The sequence below is a fragment of the Siphateles boraxobius genome, unplaced genomic scaffold, assembly GCF_051911475.1.
Source record: "Siphateles boraxobius isolate OS27281-9 unplaced genomic scaffold, OSU_SipBor_1 5, whole genome shotgun sequence".
NCBI classification, from domain to species: domain Eukaryota; kingdom Metazoa; phylum Chordata; class Actinopteri; order Cypriniformes; family Leuciscidae; genus Siphateles; species Siphateles boraxobius.
The window spans coordinates 8434832-8455489 of NW_027509141.1; the positions used below are offsets into that span (position 1 = coordinate 8434832).

At 40.1% G+C, this 20658-nt stretch overlaps 1 protein-coding gene across 4 annotated transcripts in view; it reads right to left on the reverse strand.

Annotated features, from left to right (window-relative positions):
• Positions 1-20658, reverse strand: part of fhit (fragile histidine triad diadenosine triphosphatase) — a 371924-nt gene that overhangs the window by 337422 nt on the left and 13844 nt on the right. For all 4 annotated transcript variants that reach the window (XM_077202667.1, XM_077202671.1, XM_077202672.1 and 1 more), the window contains exon 2: positions 2793-2851. The gene's annotated coding sequence lies outside the window, so the exon portion shown is untranslated. The remainder of the gene's footprint in view (positions 1-2792; positions 2852-20658) is intronic.

Genomic DNA, 20658 nt, shown 5'->3' on the forward strand with positions numbered 1-20658 from the left:
GACAACAGTCCAATCGAGCCGTTAGTTCTTCTTTCATTAACCGACAGCAGCTTTTATATCTGGGTGGAGAGCAGAGCATTTGAGTCGTGCGTAAAACAGAAAACGGACTGAAACAGCTCCAGTGGAGAACAGTGACTGGATTTTAAACCTTCAGATGACACACGACACAGCTCATATCTCTGATGTTACCTAAGTGAAGCAACACACGAAAACCTGCAACACGCTGTAGCCACGTGTTTGTGCGGCGTATACCGGCTCTCTCACACTTTATGACGTGACCGACCACTAGCTGTCCAGGGCTGCATTTCCCGAAGCCAGGGGTCGCAAGTTCTGTTGTTACCAACACAATTCAACGGAACTTGTGACCATAGTTGGTAACGATGCTTTGAAAAACACACCCCAGTTCAGTTCCGTTCACACAGCGTGGGGTTTCCCGAGAATGCGGTTGTGATTCCTGAAAATTTAAGGGTGTGCGTATTCTGCAAGGATGCATTAATTTCTATCAAAAAAATTTGTAAAAAGGTAAATCGTGGCCATGTTGTACTAATTAGTTTTCTCAATTAAAACAAGAGTATTAGTAAATGTGGCCCTGATTTACCTAAAACAAGGGAGCAAATTGATAAGTTAAAATGAGGGAACAAAATAAAATATGGACACAAATTTATTTTGGAAACAAATTCTTAATTTTTACACTTAAATAGCGTTTATTTACAGTTTCCACAAAAATATTAAGAAGCACAACTGTTTCCAGAATTGCTAAATCTAATAATAAGAAAAGTTTCTTAAACACCAAAGTGGTGTATTAGAATGATTTCTCGAGGATCATGTGACACTGAACACTGGAGTAATGCTAGAATTCACAGGAATAAACCATTTTTTAAAAAACATAAATGCAGCCTTGGTGATCATAGGAGACTTCTTATAAATTCATTAAACATCTAAACGACCCCAAACTATTTAATAGAAGTAACCTACACTCACCTAAAGGATTATTAGGAACACCATACTAATACTGTGTTTGACCCCCTTTCGCCTTCAGAACTCTCTTAATTCTACGTCGCATTGATTCAACAAGGTGCTGAAAGCATTCTTTAGAAATGTTGGCCCATATTGATAGGATAGCATCTTGCAGTTGATGGAGATTTTTGGGATGCACATCCAGGACACGAAGCTCCCGTTCCACCACATCCCAAAGATGCTCTATTGGGTTGAGATCTGGTGACTGCGGGGGCCATTTTAGTACAGTGAACTCATTGTCATGTTCAAGAAACCAATTTGAAATGATTTGAGCTTCAGAGGATGGGTACATGGTGGCCATAAAGGGATGGACATGGTCAGAAACAATGCTCAGGTAGGCTGTGGCATTTAAATGATGACCAATTGGCACTAAGGGGCCTAAAGTGTGCCAAGAAAACATCCCCCACACCATTACACCACCACCACCAGCCTGCACAGTGGTAACAAGGCATGATGGATCCATGTTCTCATTCTGTTTACGCCAAATTCTGACTCTACCATCTGAATGTCTCAACAGAAATCGAGACTCATCAGACCAGGCAAAATTTTTCCAGTCTTCAACTGTCCAATTTTGGTGAGCTCTTGCAAATTGTAGCCTCTTTTTCCTATTTGTAGTGGAGATGAGTGGTACCCGGTGGGGTCTTCTGCTGTTGTAGCACATCCGCCTCAAGGTTGTGCATGTTGTGGCTTCACAAATGCTTTGCTGCATACCTCGGTTGTAACGAGTGGTTATTTCAGTCAAAGTTGCTCTTCTATCAGCTTGAATCAGTCGGCCCATTCTCCTCTGACCTCTAGCATCAACAAGGCATTTTCGCCCACAGGACTGCAGCATACTGGATGTTTTTCCCTTTTCACACCATTCTTTGTAAACCCTAGAAATGGTTGTGCGTGAAAATCCCAGTAACTGAGCAGATTGTGAAATACTCAGACTGGCCCGTCTGGCACCAACAACCATGCCACGCTCAAAATTGCTTAAATCACCTTTCTTTCCCATTCTGACATTCAGTTTGGAGTTCAGGAGATTGCCTTGACCAGGACCACACCCCTAAATGCATTGAAGCAACTGCCATGTGATTGGTTGATTAGATAATTGCATTAATGAGAAATTGAACAGGTGTTTCTAATAATCCTTTAGGTGAGTGTATATAAGCCATATCAGAATAGAAAATAGACTTTGGGATGGGGTCTTTTGACTTTGACTACCATGCTAATATGTTCTCAGAACATTTTAGCAACAACATAATAGCATTGTAGTGGAAAGTTTTAGGAAAACTAGAACTGGCAGTAAACCTGAGCATGTAAACCTGAGCAACCTGAGTTTTGGGGAAAATCAAAAGGGCCTTTTACTACAGCCCCATTTTACCATACCTTTATTTAAGGGAGCCCACCATACTCTGGAATGCAGGAATGCAGCCAGTGTTTGCATACTCCAAAAGACAGGACAAAAGAACAACCGAAAGAAGCAGCACATTATCATTTTACCTCATCTCTGGAGTCTTCTGGGATTAGTGTCACATGTGCTCTCTGAAGAGCTGATACGTTTCTGCATAGCATGAGCCGTCTCAATGAGCAGAGCACGCTACAACCACTGCCAACAACCAGAAACATCTGCTGGGCTCATTTAGAGTCCGCTAGCAGTTCTCCTACTTGTTTTATCTGTAATCAACTTGCTTACAAGTCCACCAAATAAAAATAAAAAAAACAGTGCGAGAGAGACGAAAAATCAATGAACCTGGCTGATTTCATTGTCAAAGCGATGCAATAAATACACTTACCTTCAGTCTGTGAACTTTCCCTCAGCGCCCAGCTCATGTAATTAATGAGAGAAGAGAGCCTGAAACAAACACACACACACACACACACACAGAGACATGAAACAACACTGTGTCATTACTGGTAAACCTGGACAACTGTGTTTATTATTAAGGTAAAATAACTAGAATAACTAGCGTGCTTCAGGTTACCTGATGCTAATTGAGACGACAGGGAGATTCAGACGGGTGGTTGTGTTGCTTTACTTGAAATTTGTCTGGATAAAAGAGAGTTTGAACTATATTTCATGCGCAGCTAAAGTCAAACGAGTCCTGTTGTGTTAGGCCTATTAATTAGTTAACCAGCTAGAAAATGCTAAGTACCAGTAATTGCTAATTACTCATTTGTCAGTTAACTTAAACAGGCTATGTTTAGATGGTTGAATGTATTTACTATTGAAATATTGACATAGAAGGGTTTAACTTTTCCTTTTTTTTTAAGCCTTTAGTTATTGTCACATGACTTCCATCCAAGAAACAAAGAAAAAAAATTCAACTTGCTATTGCTAGTTAGCGGCAGGATATTCTCATTCTAGACAGCATTGTAGTGGACAAAAAATGTGTACAGCATTTGTTTATTTGTTAGTTCCAGTCCTCAAATTTGATTGGTCGAGTTCAGATAATTAGTCCAAAAGCCTGGAATTGTTCTCTGTTTTGCTCACATGATTTAAGTGTTGTTGTTATTCACATTCCAAACGGTGCATTAGTATGAACCATTAGTATGCACATGACAATACAGATAAAGATTTAAAAACATGGCCATGAATTAAGAATGTATTTATTGTTGTTATTTAATTTATTATTATTGTGTATCATTTTAAGTAAACCATGGACACATTGTACTAATTTGTTCTCTCAATTAAAATGAAGGAACACATTACTACAACATATCCACAATTTATCTAAAACAAGAGAAGATATTGCCCAGTTTTAGGAACAATTTAACTAAAATAGAATGAGGGAACCAATCAATCCCCATGTTATGTTCATGGCTCTGTACATTACTGCTGGAGTAATTATTTCTGCCACAAAAAGTGACTGAGTGAGTTATTGCATTATTCACCCAACAGTGATTCATTCAGAAACAAGACACCACTTGTGTTTTTATAGGATCTAAAGAACACTTATTATTCGGAGCCCTTATTATTTGAGCCCTTTGCCGGGCTCAAATCTACTACATTTACATTTACATTTATTAATTTAGCTGATGCTTTTATCCAAAGCGACTTACAATTGCTATGTATGTCAGAGGTCGCACGCCTCTGGAGCAACTAGGGGTTAAGTGTCTTGCTCAGGGACACATTGGTGTCTCACAGTGGATTCGAACCCGGGTCTCTCACACCAAAGGCATGTGTCTTATCCACAGCGCCATCACCACCCTACCTTGTGGTTACCAATTCAATGTTTTAACCACTAGCCTACACCACTTTCATTTTAAAGATAGTTCCCCATGACAGCTTATTAATGAAACCAATCGGTCATTCTCTACATGGCTGATCTAAAATATTCAGTTTAAGATGAAACAAGCTATGATCTCTGCATACTGTAGAACTCTAATAGAGTTTCAAGTAAACATGCAGTCTTTAACAAATACTGAAACATCACACGTCACTATTTATGCTTGGCAGCTACTTTCTCATAGCTTTGCATGTCTGATTATTCTGGTAAATTAAAGCTGTTTTGTTTTTCATGCACAATAATTACACACATTGTCCATTCAAGTATCATCATGAATTACGCATTCCAGACCCTTAACATTGGTTATTTTTAAACGTTTTTAATTAAACACCTCCTCTTAAACAATTAAAATTGAATCCATCTCCAGTGCTGGGTAAATCACATATTTACGAGTTGACTACCTTAATGTTTTCTCCGCTCTAAGCAACATGAGAGCCATCCAAATGCAACATGACAGGGCTGAGAAATGCCATCCTTGTGGAGAGAATTTATTTTTTATTTTTTTTTAAATAGAGAGACAACAGTAAAACATGTTTTGTACCTTATAATGAGTCATGTATTATTACACAGGCTACTTGGAGAACACTATGAAACAAATGAAGAGCAAAACATTGGCAGCTGTAGCACTCAGCAGCATACATGTCTGAAGGTTAAAGGGAGTACAAGTGATATATACCATCTACTACATTTTTTTAAAGGCAAGTCATTTCCCTGGAAATAAATCTTAAATTTTTGACGTCCTGACACAAATAGGTTTGTAAATCTCAGAAAATCTATGCATTTCTGGATGTAATATTCATTATGTTTTAAAAATGAATGCTTTAAGCAGGCATTATGTGCTTTTTGAGCCTGATCATTTAAATATTCATCATCATGTGCATCTTTAGAAGTTTCTGAAATTTCCAAATCAATCAATCAAGCAATAAATAAAAGAAATAAATGAAAAAAAAGTGCAGAATAAATTACTGTAGTTGTATATAAAAGATCAAGATCTCCACAGCCTTTTTGTCTGCAACCCTGCATAGTACTCTAAAATGCTGTTTGCATTGTAGTTTGTTTTGCACATCATGCTACATGTATTTCCCCGTTGCTTTAGGTGTTAAAAAGCTTTATGTTGCCACAGGGAGGTGAAGTATAAGGAATAAAATATAAGTATATATTTTTTCTAAACAATAGTAAAGAGGAAGGAAGGAAGGAAGGAAGGAAGGAAGGAAGGAAGGAAGGAAGGAAGGAAGGAAGGAAGGAAGGAAGGAAGGAAGGAAGGAAGGAAGGAAGGAAGGAAGGAAGGAAGGAAGGAAGGAAGGAAGGAAGGAAGGAAGGAAGGAAGGAAGGAAGGAAGGAAGGAAGGAAGGAAGGAAGGATGGATGGATGGATGGATGGATGGATGGATGGATGGATGGATGGATGGATGGATGGATGGATGGATGGATGGATGGATGGATGGATGGATGGATGGATGGATGGATGGATGGATGGATGGATGGATGGATGGATGGATGGATGGATGGATGGATATAGAAGTGGCTAATTAGGAATTAATTCAGCTCAGACCCCTCTCATAAACAACAATGGCCAAAAATATCTTGAACTATATATATATATATATATATATATATATATATTTTTTTTTTTTTTTTTTTTTTTTTTTTTTTTTTTTTTTTTACTTCATAGTGAAAATAATTATAGATAAAGACATCTTACAATAGCAATGCAAGAAAACCGGAGAGAAACTAGGCTACATGCTCGTTTGACCCTGATGATGTGACTAAGGCTTGATGGAATTTAAGCCCAAGCGTCCTCGTCCCACCCATCTTAAGAGGACACATTCGAGTCAAGGCAAAAATCCATTTATCAAGACAACGTTGGAAAAACCCAGCGGTCCATGCGGAGCTGTGAGCTGGCAACAGAGTTGACTGACTGGCAGTGGCTGGTTATTACCAAGCCTGTTCCAACACCCGCGGGAAGAAACGGCCCTTTTTTTGGTCTCCTTTTTTTCCTCCATGGCAGGATCTCCCGAAGGTGACAACCTAACGAACACAAGGCGACTGAAAGTGTCAGTAATTAAAAGCGTTGATTAAACTGACGGAAAGAGGACACACAGAGAGGAAAAAGGTTCAGGAGAGACAGCAGTGGAAATCTCAATATATAACTCACTCTCTGAAGAAGTAAGGGAAAATCTATGTCACATTAGTGGAAATCACGAGACTATTGTTTTCACTTTCGAAAAAACGAATTTCATAGACTAGAAAACTTTCAGTGAAGGCATGATGTTCACTCTGCTCTTTCCATATAACGCAAGTGAATGGTGACCAGAAATGAATGGTCATCCAAAAATTACAGATTATCGTACAGTGTTATTGTATGACTTCAGAAGACAAACAAGTAACAAACAAGTCATATGGTCCATTTTAATAATGATTTGCCATTTTTCTAAGCTTGACAACCTCTGGTGACCATTCACTTTCATTGTAAAAGAAAAGAGCAGCTTATACATCCTTCAAAAACAATGTATTTTGTGTTCCACATAAAAATCCTCAGATTTTTTTGGTAAACTATTCCTTTAAGAGCAAAGAACTTTTAAAAGAACCTGAAAAATGTAAGGTGCTCGGAATTCACTAACAGCTGAAGAGCTCTTAGAAGGTTACTTCTTAAAAAAAGAACACGTGTTATTGTGTAAGATTTTCGAACACCCCCCTTTAGAAGAGGACTATTGATTCTGCTGTGAGTATTTGTAATCTTGGAGTCCAAGCCTACAGGCTATTAAACTTCAAAAAAGAAATGCATGTAACCTCTGCTCCTGTGCAGGAGAAACTAGACTAAAAACAACCCAGCTCTGGTTTCTTTCCTTTGCTGACAAGGTTTTAATTTAGCCCTGATTTAGCTTGAGGAAACTGAACTGCAACCATCAAAAAGTTCCCAAAACCAAGAGCTTTAAAATGCACATACATTAAACAAAGTAAAAAAACATGCCTAATTGGGGATGCAAGGAAAATGGCATCAAGTATCATCAGATATATGATGTGACACTATGAGGAAAGCATCTTCCCTTGATTTAATAGAAGTTGATTTCAAGTACGCATTCACCTAAAATAATATTGAAACATCCTTGAATTTATAATTCGGTTACACTAGCCCTTATGTTGTGTTCGGGTCATTTTGACACGGAGAGGATTTTCCCGTACTCAAAAATGTTAGTTAATGTTATTGCATTGGACTAAAATTTACTGACTTTACTCACCCAGAGTTTAACAACCTGCCAAAATAAGCTGATACTGTTTATTTAAAAAAATAAAAGTTTTCCACATTGTAACACCTGAGGTGTTCCTGGTCAAAAATGACCGGCCTACAAAAAATTGCTTAAAAATCTCTCATTATGCTTCTATATCATCACCAAATATTGGATTCAATATTTTAGACAACTCGTTTTCTTTCAATTAGGATGGGTTTTATATTTCTTTATGGAATTGAGCGATCGTAGGCCTTATTTATCTGAGCTTACAAAGGCTACCTCTTTGTTGTGTGTGGAATAAAAAGCATTATTTGTGGGTAATTTTGTTAATTTTCCATAAAATATGGGGGGATAATTTTTCATCACACTAGTGTGCTTTAATGATGAACCTGGAAATTTATTTTGAAATGATTTTATTTTGTACAAAATGGCACACTTGTGATGTTCCCTGTCAAAAATGACCGGTCTACAAAAAAAAATGGCTTATAAATCTCTTGTTATGCTATTTTATCACCAAATATTGAATTCAATCTTTTTGTCAACTTGTTTTCTTCAAACTGATTGATCGTAGGCCTCATTGATCTGGGCTTATATTGGTCAAAAATGACTGTCCATTGAAAATGAATGGGGGACTTCAGAGAAGCAATTAGTGTTCAGGAGTGTGTTCATCATGTTCATGTTCACGTATGTACATGTGGGCTTGTAAAAATAAAGGCTTCGGACCTGCATATGTGTGGATACATGCATACTTGTGCATCTGCGCACATATACACACATTCAAGTGCACAAACAAACTATTTTGAGTATAGTTTTCTAGTATAGAGTACAGGCTTTCTTTTTCTCAGAGATTAACTTTATTATCAAATCAATGAGGCTCAGACCAATAAGGCCTACGAACAATCAGTTTCAAAAATAAATACATAACCTGTCTTAACTAAAAGAAAACAAGTTTATAAAAAGATTGAATCCAATATTTGGTGATAAAATAGCGTAACAAGTGATTTATAAGGTATTTTTTGCCCAGGAACACCACGCCAAACATGCCAAATATTACAAAAAAAAAGGATTACAATGTAAAATATTAATATCACGTACATAAAGATATGGTTTGTCCCGTAGATGGTCTGCTTGCACGCTTTAACCTCATGCACGAGCAGATCAGTTTCCTCTCTGGAGACGCGTTCAGTTTTCCCGCCAATTTCGCAAGCGAAATACAGTCATTTCAATGGGAAGCCGCAAACTGTTAGTAAATCTGGCCCTTACTATTCAAATAAAAAATAAAAATTATATTTATTTGTTTGTATATTAGTTTTAGTTTCTTTAAAAAACAGCCTTCTAAAAAACCCAATCTACTCTCATTGGTCAGCCGGGCCCAGTCTATTGTGATTGGTCAACCGCTTAAAGCGTGTGTCTGAAATGTAATGCCACGTACCATAACTGTAAGTCAAGACACAGTCAATAAGAACAAGCAGATCGACCCAAACCTTCACAAGCACAATGTTTCACAATTGTATAATTTATACCACGCTTACATTTCAGATGTGATGTCAACAATTTCAGAGTCGTTTCTCAGAGAACACAAAAAAATGTGAGAACACAACAATATGTCCTGCAGAGGAATAGTGTTAAGTATACATTTGAGCCATTGATTCTTCAATCTTCCTTTGGAAGTCCATGTAATGATGATTTGCCCTAAAGATAAACTCTTCCAGGCTTTAGAACTACCTTTGTTTGAGGCATTATGCAAATTTTTACATGGTGATGTAGCCATGTTACTGAAACAATGGCAGGACTACAAATGAGGCATTTAAGGCAGGAGTTTTCTGTTCCTATTCCTTTGACATGGACTTCGTGCATTGTAACTTTGCAGATTGTTTATAGCATGCATGAAAAGCTATACGCTAATACGCAATAAAGGAAAGGTAAGGTAAAATAAAAACGTAGTCCCCTTTAAATGACAAAAAAAATAAGAGCTTACTCAAGACAGCAATCTGAACTCACAGGAAAATCATAATTCAGATTTGCTTCAAGATACATTATCTACTGTAAGCTTCCAGATGTACTAAGAGCTGTCGCTTATTTGAACAGAGAATAAGAGACTGAGATAAAATTGAACAGAGAAAGTGATGACCTCATAAATGGCATAACCACACATATCAGAGGCTTATTAAAAAGCAGTGCAGTTGATGCTAACTTAAAAAGAAAGGATTAGAACAAAAACATTCCAATAAGATGACGACTGACCTTGATCAGACTTTCAGCCAGAATAAGATGAGTTGTGTTCTATTGAGAGAACTTTGTAGATGACAGAAAAGGTTTCATGAATAACTCTGAGCTTAAAGAAGTGTGGAGATTTGGGCCACCACACAGTCTGCCTCCACTACGGTTATTAAAGACAATAGAGTATCTGACAGATAAAGAATTTTTCAGTTCAAGGATTTCAAACATTATTCTTAGTAAAACTATGGGTTAAGTATAACTATTCTTAAGACCTAATCTACACAATGAAATGCATTTAAAAGAAATCCCTTTGGCACGACACTAAAGTGAACTATTCCTAATGCCTTCATTTAATTTAAATCAGAAAGTCTATATTCCCAGTTTAGAACAACAGAATTCCCCTTAAAAAATACATTCAATGTGATTTAACAGAGATCTAAGTGCATGGCATGCTACAAAACAAATGAAAATGTATCGGTTTGATCTTTATAATCTACAAAACAAATGGTAGCATTGCAATGTTGTTTCTTGACATGCCATCTTTCGAGTATTGGACAATAAAACCTTGGTCAGATAAAAAGAAAAAGCCGTATATCCATGCAACAAGTAATGGAAAGGTTGTTATATTTTTCATAAACTTGTTTTTGGCTCACGGTAGATTATAAATAATGAAAGGGCCCATATTATTGTTGTGTTTTTATTAACACACAGTGTATATATTAAAAATATGCAGTGAAGCACTTTTGTTAAAATTGTTCATAAAAAGAAATGTTCAAAATTGTATTATTATTAATATTAAAAAATATGATTATTTAAAAAATACATTAACAGGTTTTAAAAAATATATGTTTCTTGGCCCATATACTGGGGCTAGATTCCAGGTCAAATATTCTGCACTTGATTATGTCAAAATTACACTTTTCAAACTGGTAGTAATGTACTGTATTATACAGTAAATTCCACAAACAGAACCAAAAATGGCCAAATAAACAATGAAAGTTTTTTCCTCAAAGAATGGATTGCGATAAAGAGGAAACTGCAGCAGCCTCAGAATGACATGTGTAGATAAATATTTAATAACAAACAACATGTAATTGGCACAATTAGCCTGGAATTTTGCTGGTGATCTGAGACAGATTCTGATGTAAACGTGTTTTACATTATCTGCACAACGTAATGAGGTTACGCAAACAACAAACAATTCTATACTTTAATCCGCTTTGACGGACTGAGTCTTTTATTCATTGTGTTGTGAAGTCTTGATCTCACAACATGAAAAAGAAACAGACACTGCGTTCTAGTGATTTGTTTGCCCAATTTAAAAAATAAAAATCCATTACTTATCTACTTTTTTCCAGTGGATTACACTTAAAATAATAATTTTATTCATTTCTAAACCTTATTAACATAATTTATTGAGGGGTTTATAAAGAAAGGAGACAAGAAATGTTGGAAAGCATGTTAAATTATTTGTCAGTATTATTAAAATTCAGTCAATTGCAGAAATGGCATTAATGCAATCTCTTATGTAATACAGAAATGGAAATTTTTATACATTTTGCAGTGTTAAGAGAAATCAGACCAGTTAGGCTAATTATTAAAATAACCATGGCTCAATTCAGTTTCAAATATCAAACAGATGACAATATCCATATAGACTGAAACCAAATATATATAATAGGTTCTATATTATTATCCAATAGGGACGCGCTGATCCGATACTCCGTAACGGTATTGGTCCGATACAAACCTTTTTGTCGGATCGGGTATCAGTCGGATAAACCGCATACTGTGCATTACCCATTCCTATGGTTGTTAGCTCAAAAAAGGACCAACACTGGAGGTTTTGTGCATTATATTTCATGGATTCTGAAGCCATTAAATTGCTTTATTTGAGGAACAGACAGTATATTAAGTTGTTAAATGTAAAAATGTCAGATATCATCTTCATTTTCAAACAGCGTGTTGTGTTCCGTTACGACAGTGAGCATGGTAAAACCGTTGCTCATTGATGTTCCAATGCTCCTATTATTATGCATGGTCTGAACATTATGGTCTAGGTTTTGTTTATAATGTCTGTATTTTGCTGGAGTTTATTGGTGATTCTGAAAGGTGTTGTTGTCGCAGTTGAATGAGATCACTGGAGTTGAGAACTAAATAAAACTCATTCACACAGTAAGTAGAATTTAAAACTCAGTAAATTGTTGGACCGATGCAATACTCTCACAAACAAAATTTATTTCACTGCCAATACTTTTGGCCACGGATCTGTGTGTGTGTGTGTGTGTGTGTGTGTGTGTGTGTGTGTGTGTGTGTGTGTGTGTGTGTGTGTGTGTGTGTGTGTGTGTGTGTGTGTGTTTCTGAGTAAATTAAGTAATGTCAAAGACTATAGAATAACACAAGATGTGTCACTCGTATTGTTTTGAATTGGGAAAAGTGCAACGCTAAATGTGGCGGGATAAGATAAGCCTGAATAAAAATGAGCTTTCTTTCACGTTTCGAAAATTTAGAAACAAAATTTATGAGACGATAAGATCTCGACAAATCTGAGTTGTCAGATTTCATTGGTGATTTCAAATATGAAATTTAATTGTAAGCTTGGCAAACAGTTGAGGAGAATTTGATGTTTTTCCATTCAAAGAGATAGGTGCTGCACTGCACTACACAGGAGATGCCCGAGAGGCGTTTTAAAGATGGCCGCCGAGTGAAATGACTTGTCTTAAAGGGACTTTGGTAATGTGTAATTAGTGAAGTAAGTAGTAAATTATCAAGAAAAAAACTGTGCTGTATCGGATTGACAATGATATTGACAGATACACAAGAGTGCAGTATTGGTATCATCAGGATCGGACATGAAAGTAGTACCGAACCATCCCAATTATCCAAATCCATCATCTTAATTTTTTCCAATTTTACTACTTCAAGACAACATACCATGAGATTTCACATTGGTTTCCAGATCCTAGGTCTGTGTATCTAAATCACACTCTAAACTGAAAAAATTGTTACTTACAACTTAAAATAATAAAAAAGATTGTCTCTCATAAAAACGCACCACAAACTTGTCTAAACTTCAAAACAGCTTCACATATTAGCAGCTGACAGGAGCTGTACATGGGGGGCGGGGGGCAATACTGGTCTTCTAATGGAGAGAGCAGTCCCGTCCCATCAGCATCAACACTCAGCACAACATAATCCCTGCCCACGTTCCCTCCAAAAGAGTTATTCAATCACTCAAGCAGAAAGCTAAGAGCAACCGTATGGCCTAATTTGGTCAGATCATATTTGCATTACATTTCAATTAATATATTATCAATATAATTAGTATCTTTTTCCATTATCAATTAAGTGATGGATTCATGTTAAGGAAATGTAATTATGGAGGCACTGCATTTATTGCCTGTGGTTATGCAGTCTTGATGTGATAAAGTAAAGTGGCATTTACTGGGGCTGTACAGTACTTCCTGTCATTGCTCAGTGTGGCATGAAACTGGAACCAGCTGCAAGGAATAATGCACAAATATGACAATGCAGCAGTCTGCTACTATTCTGTACTGTATATGGACAAACTGTACAGAGAAATTGAAAGCTTAAATACAAAAAAAAATGATTGGTCACATTTTAGATTAGGGACTATTAACTACGACTTTTGCCTCAAATTCATAATTACTGCTTAATAATATTTAGTGAGGTAGTTTAATATGGCATTAATATGTACTAATAAACAGCCAATATAGTAATATACACGCTAATGAGCAACTAATTCATAGTGATAATCGGACTCTAAACTAAAGTGTTCCCAAAAAATTATATAGCAGATTCAAATTCTAAATTCTGATTGGAGGAATAGCGTTCCAAGTTCTTATTTCAATATGTCAATAAACACACAACTGTAAAAGTCTATATTAAAAGAACAGATTAAAAGTCCATATTTTGCCTTTGTACAAAGTTTTTAGGGGGGTCTCCTAGAACAGGTTCTCTTACGAGAGGTTCTCTCGTATTGCTTAAGTTTAGCTTATGCTACGGGAAAGATTCATCTTCTCGAGATATTGAAGCCAAAAAATTATCCTTAATTTTGTATTCATTGTCAACGCAGTGCAGCAGCTAGCAGACCTAGAGCAGGCCATCTCGCATGCTCATTGGCTGCCCTGCGGGCAACTGCTGCAGCCTAACAGTGAGCCCGGCGTGACGTCACGCCCAATGAAGGGCGCCCGCGCCTTCATAGCATCACAGCCCGCCAGAATGGGCGTGGCTTAGCGTATAAACATAGGGGCTGTAGGCTGACTTCCCTGATTTTTCGTCTCTCCAGCGAGCTCTTCGCATCGCTGGATCTGAGAGAAGCCACCGCCGGCGTCGAACAGCGAACAGCCAGCTTAGGGCAGCGCTGAGGAAGCCGGCCGTCTTCGCCATCTTCAGCCATCCGTGCGAGCTACGCTATCCGGCGACGTATCCTTTACCTTGCTAAAACCTATTCTAAAAGAGCAGCGAGTGTCTTTTTTAAGACGCCTCGCACTTCCGGGGCTGCGAGCTCTGTGAAGCGCTTCCGCTGTCGACCCTGCGGGCTCGACTCGAAGCCTTCAACACCCCCCGCCCCTCCTCACCGACGCTCAGCTGCCGCTCACGAGCCTCACTGCCGTCGCATCTGAGGATGAGGCCGAGGGACACGTACGAGCACGCGGATAGCTCTCTTTACGTTACAAGAGAGCTACCCGTGTCCCCGTTCGCGCGTCATACAGAGCCCTCTCGAGCTCTCTGCATGACCCAAACGGGCATCATCTGTGTTACATGTAGGTCCCGTGCTCACTACTCGTGCGCGCACCCTCGTACAAACACTGTTCCAGTTCTGCTCGACCACCGAGTACGCGGCTAGCTCTCTTTGCGTTACAAGAGAGCTACCCCGCCCTCGCGTCCCCATTCGCGTCATGCAGAGCCCTCTCGAGCTCTCTGCATGACCCGGACGGGCTTGCGCGCCGCCGTCGAAATGTCTCGCCCTGTCAGTCCCCTTAGATAAGGCTACTGCAGCGGTGTATTTGGCAGCCAACGAGCCGGTAATGCAACCCGCTCGCCTGCACACATCCGCCGTTCTCGCGGCGACCCAGAGAAATCTCAAGTGAGTATAATGTCAGGTTAAGAATGTAAGTTACGTGCCCGCTCACGAGCGCTCACGCTTAACAGACACATCGCCTCCGAAAAGACGCACGTGACACCTCCGAAAAGACATCTCACATAAATCAGCCGGTTTCGGCTTTTCAGCGAGCAGCCATTGCCCAGAACCGAGAGCGCGCGCGCCGCGCTTTCGGCTCTGCTTCAGTTTCACAAGCCCGCAAATGGCGGCGATCTGAACCCGGAGGCCATTCGCCCCCTAGCGGCTCACAGCTGCGTGGGAAACTATCCCAGGGAGTTCAGAATGGGTTCTGAGCACAATAAAGCAGGGCTATACACTTCAATTCATTCGCCGTCCCCCGCGCTTTCAAGCCCGGACCGCGACGATAGTGAATGCGGAAGTAGCACACCTACTTCACGCAGAAATAGCAAAGCTGCTGTGCAAAGGGGCGATACTAAAGGTGGCGCCTTCTCTGAGCGAGTCAGGCTTTTACAGCCGATATTTTACTCTTACCCAAGAAGGACGGAGCCTTCAGACCTATCCTAGATCTGAGACATTTGAACAAAGTGCTTGCGAAAAGGCCGTTCAAAATGCGTGCGACCAGGAAAATCCTCGCTCACGTTCGCCCGAGGGACTGGTTTATTTCTCTAGATCTGAAGAATGCCTATTTTCAGATTCAGATAATACCCCGTCACAGGCAATTGTTGAGATTCACCTTCGATGGTCAGGTATATCAATACACCATCCTGCCGTTCGGCCTGTCCCTAGCACCCCATACATTTACGAAGTGCATGGACGCGACGCTCGCCCCTCTGAGAAGTTAGGGGCTGTGAATAATGAACTATCTGGACGATTGGCTGATATTGGCACAGTCAGAGACAGAACTGCTGTCTCACAGAACAGTGCTTCTCAGTCACCTGGAAAGCTTGGGTCTCACGGTCAACTGGACCAAGAGCTCATTACTGCCCAGCCAGTCAATTTCCTTTTAGTAATAGAACTGGACTCGGTGACCATGACGGCTCGCTTATCGCCACCTACCCGCATCTTTCCAGAAGGGCAGCTTTCTCCCTTTGAAAACATTTCAAAGGATGTTGGGCTGTATGGCATCAGCTGCAGCGGTGCTTCAGCTGGGCCTACTGCGCATGCGCCCGCTCCAACGCTCGTCAGCCAGAAAATCAGAGTGACTCAGGCCTGCATAGCGGCTCTGCAGCCCTGGTTAGTAGCCGACTGGTACCAGCAGGGAGTGATGATGGGAACCATCTCTCTTGTTGGAAAGTCATTTCGACAGACGCGTCCAACTCGGGTTGGGGCGCGCTGTTCGAGGGCAGACCGGTCTTCGGCCAGTGCTCAGACCAAGAGAAGTGTTTTCACATAAACTGTCTGGAGATGATAGCGGTCGAGAACGCGCTGAAGCGCTTCCTCCCGTTCATACAGGACCAACATGTTCTTGTCCGTTCGGACAACATGTCTGAAGTATCCTATGTAAACCGTCAATCTCTGCAATCTGACGGAACACCTCCTTATTTGGTCTCAGATGCACCTGCGCTCGCTGAGGGCGGCGCATGTGCCTGGTCATTTGAACGACGGCCCAGACAAACTGTCCAGGGACAATGTTCCCCCAAGGGAATGCTCCCTGCACCCCCAAACGGTCCAGAAGCTTTGGCGCCTACTCTGCAGAGCGGAAGTCGACCTATTTGCGTCAAAAGACAACGCTCAATGCCCGACGTTCTTCTCGAAGGACGGGGACAAGCTGGCCCAGGTTGGCCCATCCTCCCGCTATACTAGCACGGCGGTCACATACAGCTCCGTGGCCGATTCCGGTGAGGGCAGATCTCCTCTCTCAGGCTCGCGGTACGATCTGGCATCCCCATCCAGAGCGCTGGTCTCTGCACACATGGTTGATCAACGGGTACTCGTTGCCCTGCCAGAAGGAGTGATGAACACGATCACGCAGTCTAGAGCTCCTTCCACGAGAAGGCTCTACGCGTCTGAATGGTCGGTCCCACGGACATGCGGGGTAGCGCATCTGCTCACCTTCCTACAAGAGCTGTTGGATAAGGGGAGGTCCCCATCCACGCTCAAAGTATACGTGGCGGCCGTGGCAGCGTTCGCAGAATCGACGCACGGCCAGTCACTGGGAAGACATGAGTTGGTCATCCGCTTCCTTAGAAGAGCTAGAAGGATGAAATTGCCGCGCCCCCCGTCGGTTGCTGTGTGGGATCTTTCATTGGTCCTCGAGGCCCTGAAAGCCTTTCCATTTGAACCACTAGACTCCGTGGGGTTGAAATATCTATCACTGAAAACCGTCTTTCTGACTGCACTGTCGTCAGTAAAACGTGTGGGGGACCTGCACACGCTGTCTGTTAGCGCGTCGTATCTTGAGTTCGGGCCGAATGACTCTAAAGTCATCCTCAGACCTAGACATGGCTATGTTCCTAAAGTGATGGGCAATCCATTCAGAGCGCAAGTTATTTCGCTGTCAGCTCTGCCAGCATCTGCCAGCGAAAGTGATATGAATCTCCTCTGCCCTGTCAGGGCGCTGAGATTTTACATTACGCGCTCCGCCTCCTTCAGGCGTTCAGAACAGCTTTTTTGTTTCATTTGGTGGGTGCACCAAGGGTCTCGCCTCCTCGAAACAGAGCCTGTCCAGATGGATAGTGGACGCTATAGCAGCTGCTTACGCGTCAAAAAGTCTGCAATGTCCTCTGGGGATCAGGGCTCATTCCACGAGAGGCGTGGCCTCGTCGTGGGCATGGTCCAGTGGGATTTCTATCCATGACATATATGTAGCGGCGGGCTGGAGCTCCCCGTCTACCTTTGTCAGGTTTTATAACCTAGAAGTTCCTGCCTTGCAGGCTAAACTGTTGTCAGTGTGAAGGAGAGGTGTATTCTGCCCAGATCATCCTGCTCAGGTCACTCTCACGTGACTCAGCTCCCCTTGTTGAGCTGCACTAGTAGGGTATGTGCCATGTGATTACTCGGTTACTAACGTAACCTCGGTTCTCTCTAGAGAGGGAACGAGTATTGCGTAACCGGCCTTGCTCGCGCCACAAGCGACTTTGCTTCAGTCGACAATAAAACAGGGAAGTCAGCCTACAGCCCCTATGTTTATACGCTAAGCCACGCCCATTCTGGTGGGCTGTGACGCTATGAAGGCGCAGGCGCCCTTCATTGGGCGTGACGTCACGCCGGGCTCACTGGTAGGCTGCAGCAGTTGCCCGCAGGGCAGCCAATGAGCACGCGAGATGGCCTGCTCTAGGTCTGCTAGATGCTGCACTGCGTTGACAATGAATACAAAATTAAGGATAATTTTTTGGCTTCAATATCTCGAGAAGATGAATCTTTCCCGTAGCGTAAGCTAAACTTATGCAATACTTGTTCCCTCTCTAGAGAGAACCGAGGTTACGTTAGTAACCGAGTATCGTTTTTATGCTTGAATGTTAAAAAAAAAACATTATTTTTGTGGCAGCACCTCTCTTCCCAATCTGCAAGTAACACTCAGTTACCCGAAGGCATCGTTAGCCAACTATGGTCGCAAGTTCTGTTGTTATCAGCATAGTTCAACAAGTCTGTTTTTCTGAAACCATCGTTACAACAAACGTTCGTAAACCGCATCGCAAAGTTGTGTGGTTGGAATGACAGCTCTCGACCTGTGGTTAGAAGCATAGTTTCTTGTTTACATGACATGTGGGCTTAATAAATCCTTATCTTGGGCAAATAAGAAGGCTGACATTTAGTATAATCTATATATTTTATTTTGAATATATACAAATGTAATTTACATCTTTTAGTTTGTCAAGAGATTTAAAGCACTGTTTTTGAAGAGTGCGCATGTACGAGCTCTAGTACATAAGAATGAGCCTATATATGATTGAATCTGAAAATAAAACAAAATAACTGAGGAAAATAAGAAATAGTTCTCAGATGCCATGTCCGTAATTTATAGCAAAACATCTAGCATTAATTCAATTTCAAACAGATTCATTAAAATAAGTTATTACTCCACCACCTGTGTGACATCATTACCAACTTGGTTGAACAACAAATTTCCGACAATACAGTTTCAGGAAACAGTCGTGATTAACTAGTTGATTTCTTCAATGACTCTGCATCGTACTATGGTAGTTAAGCAGCGAGTTACGACGTTGTTCGGGAAACACTCCCCTGTTTAGTTCCTGTCTCTATGAAGCCCCTCGCTCCATAAGCATGATGTGCTTTGATTGGTCAGCTGGACCAGTGTTGTGACCTTCTCTTCAAGCAGGTTTCAAAAATGACACACCACTTACCATTACAGTGATATTCTACACAGTACTAACGCAACTCAACCAGGCCTTTGCCCTTTTTTTTTGCGTATGCCTTGGGCAGGAAATATTGAATTTAGGAATATTGTGACTTGTTCGTTCCCCGAAGAAAATTCAGTGTGTTCAGAAACAGTGTGCACTGATTTAGAAATACAGATTTTAACATTAAATTAAAAGGTGATATTTTAACATAGCATTATTTCATATACAGTGTGTAAAATAAATATTATAATAATACATTTAAAATTTTTATTCCAATAGCATACAAGCATTGCCTAATGTGAACAACGCCACAATAAAAAGTCTCTAGACATCTAAGAATTAATGACTTTCATAATGTTGGAATGATAACAAAAGTGTCTCAAAAGACAAAGTCTTCATCAATTGACAAAAAGACAAATTATCAAAGTTTAGCAGAGATGCTCAATGAACAGAATGATCCTGGAGTCTCAACTAAAAACTCTAGAACATGCTTACATATCTGTCAGCACCTGGATTTTCCAGTGATACTCAAAAATATTCTATTATAAATAATAATAATACAAAAAAATAGTATACTTTTTTTTGGCGGAGGTGAAGTGGTAGGCGGAGTTTCCTGTGCAGCACCTCGTACGCAGCAGTTCGCCACGAGCATTCAAACTACTGGAGCAGCAGGTAACGTTAAAATATGGAAAAGTTACATTGATTCTACCTTGCTACTGTAAAAGTTGCGGCAGCATGTGAGTTATGCTTAACTAAAATAAAAGTATAACTCGATTTCAGCCCCATTCTGAGTCTGACAATGTCACCCGTTTTTATCCAAGGCAAGTGTTATTAGCTTGGGGAAATACGTCTAATCTTAAATCCATGTCCAACTCTAAATTGTAAGGGATTATATATTTGATTTCATAGAAACACTTTGCAATAAGGTTCATTTGTTTATTATTCATAGCTAACATGAACTAACAAATACAGTAACAAATGTGTTGCTCATGGTTAATCTTAGTTAATAATAATGCACCTGTTAGACTAATTGTTTGTTCATGTTATGTCACAGTCAGTGCAATAACTAATGTTAACACATACAACTTTTAATTTTCATTATGTTTTAGTAAATGCTGAAATTAATATTAACTAAGATTAATAAATGCTGTAGAAGGGCAGTTCATTATTAGTTCATGTTAACAAATTTAACTAACTTAATGAAACCTTATTGTAAAGTGGTAGGCTACTGATTTCATGATGGCTAACACTATGCATAATACATACATACAATTTACAACATCAACTTAACTAAACATGAATTCCTCATAATTACCTTCTTGATTACCTTCTCACTGTTTTGTTTGGTAAAGTACATGATGATGCAACAATTTGAAAAGAATGCAAAATTTTGTTGGCCAAAACCCAGAAACAGAAGAGTTAGCATTTTAGCACTTTTGTTTATACTGTCTTGAAGTCGATGGGTTTTTTTAATGGGTTTTTGGTTAAATGCTTGAAATTAGGTCTGTGGCGAGCACAAGCTCAAGATATTTTCAC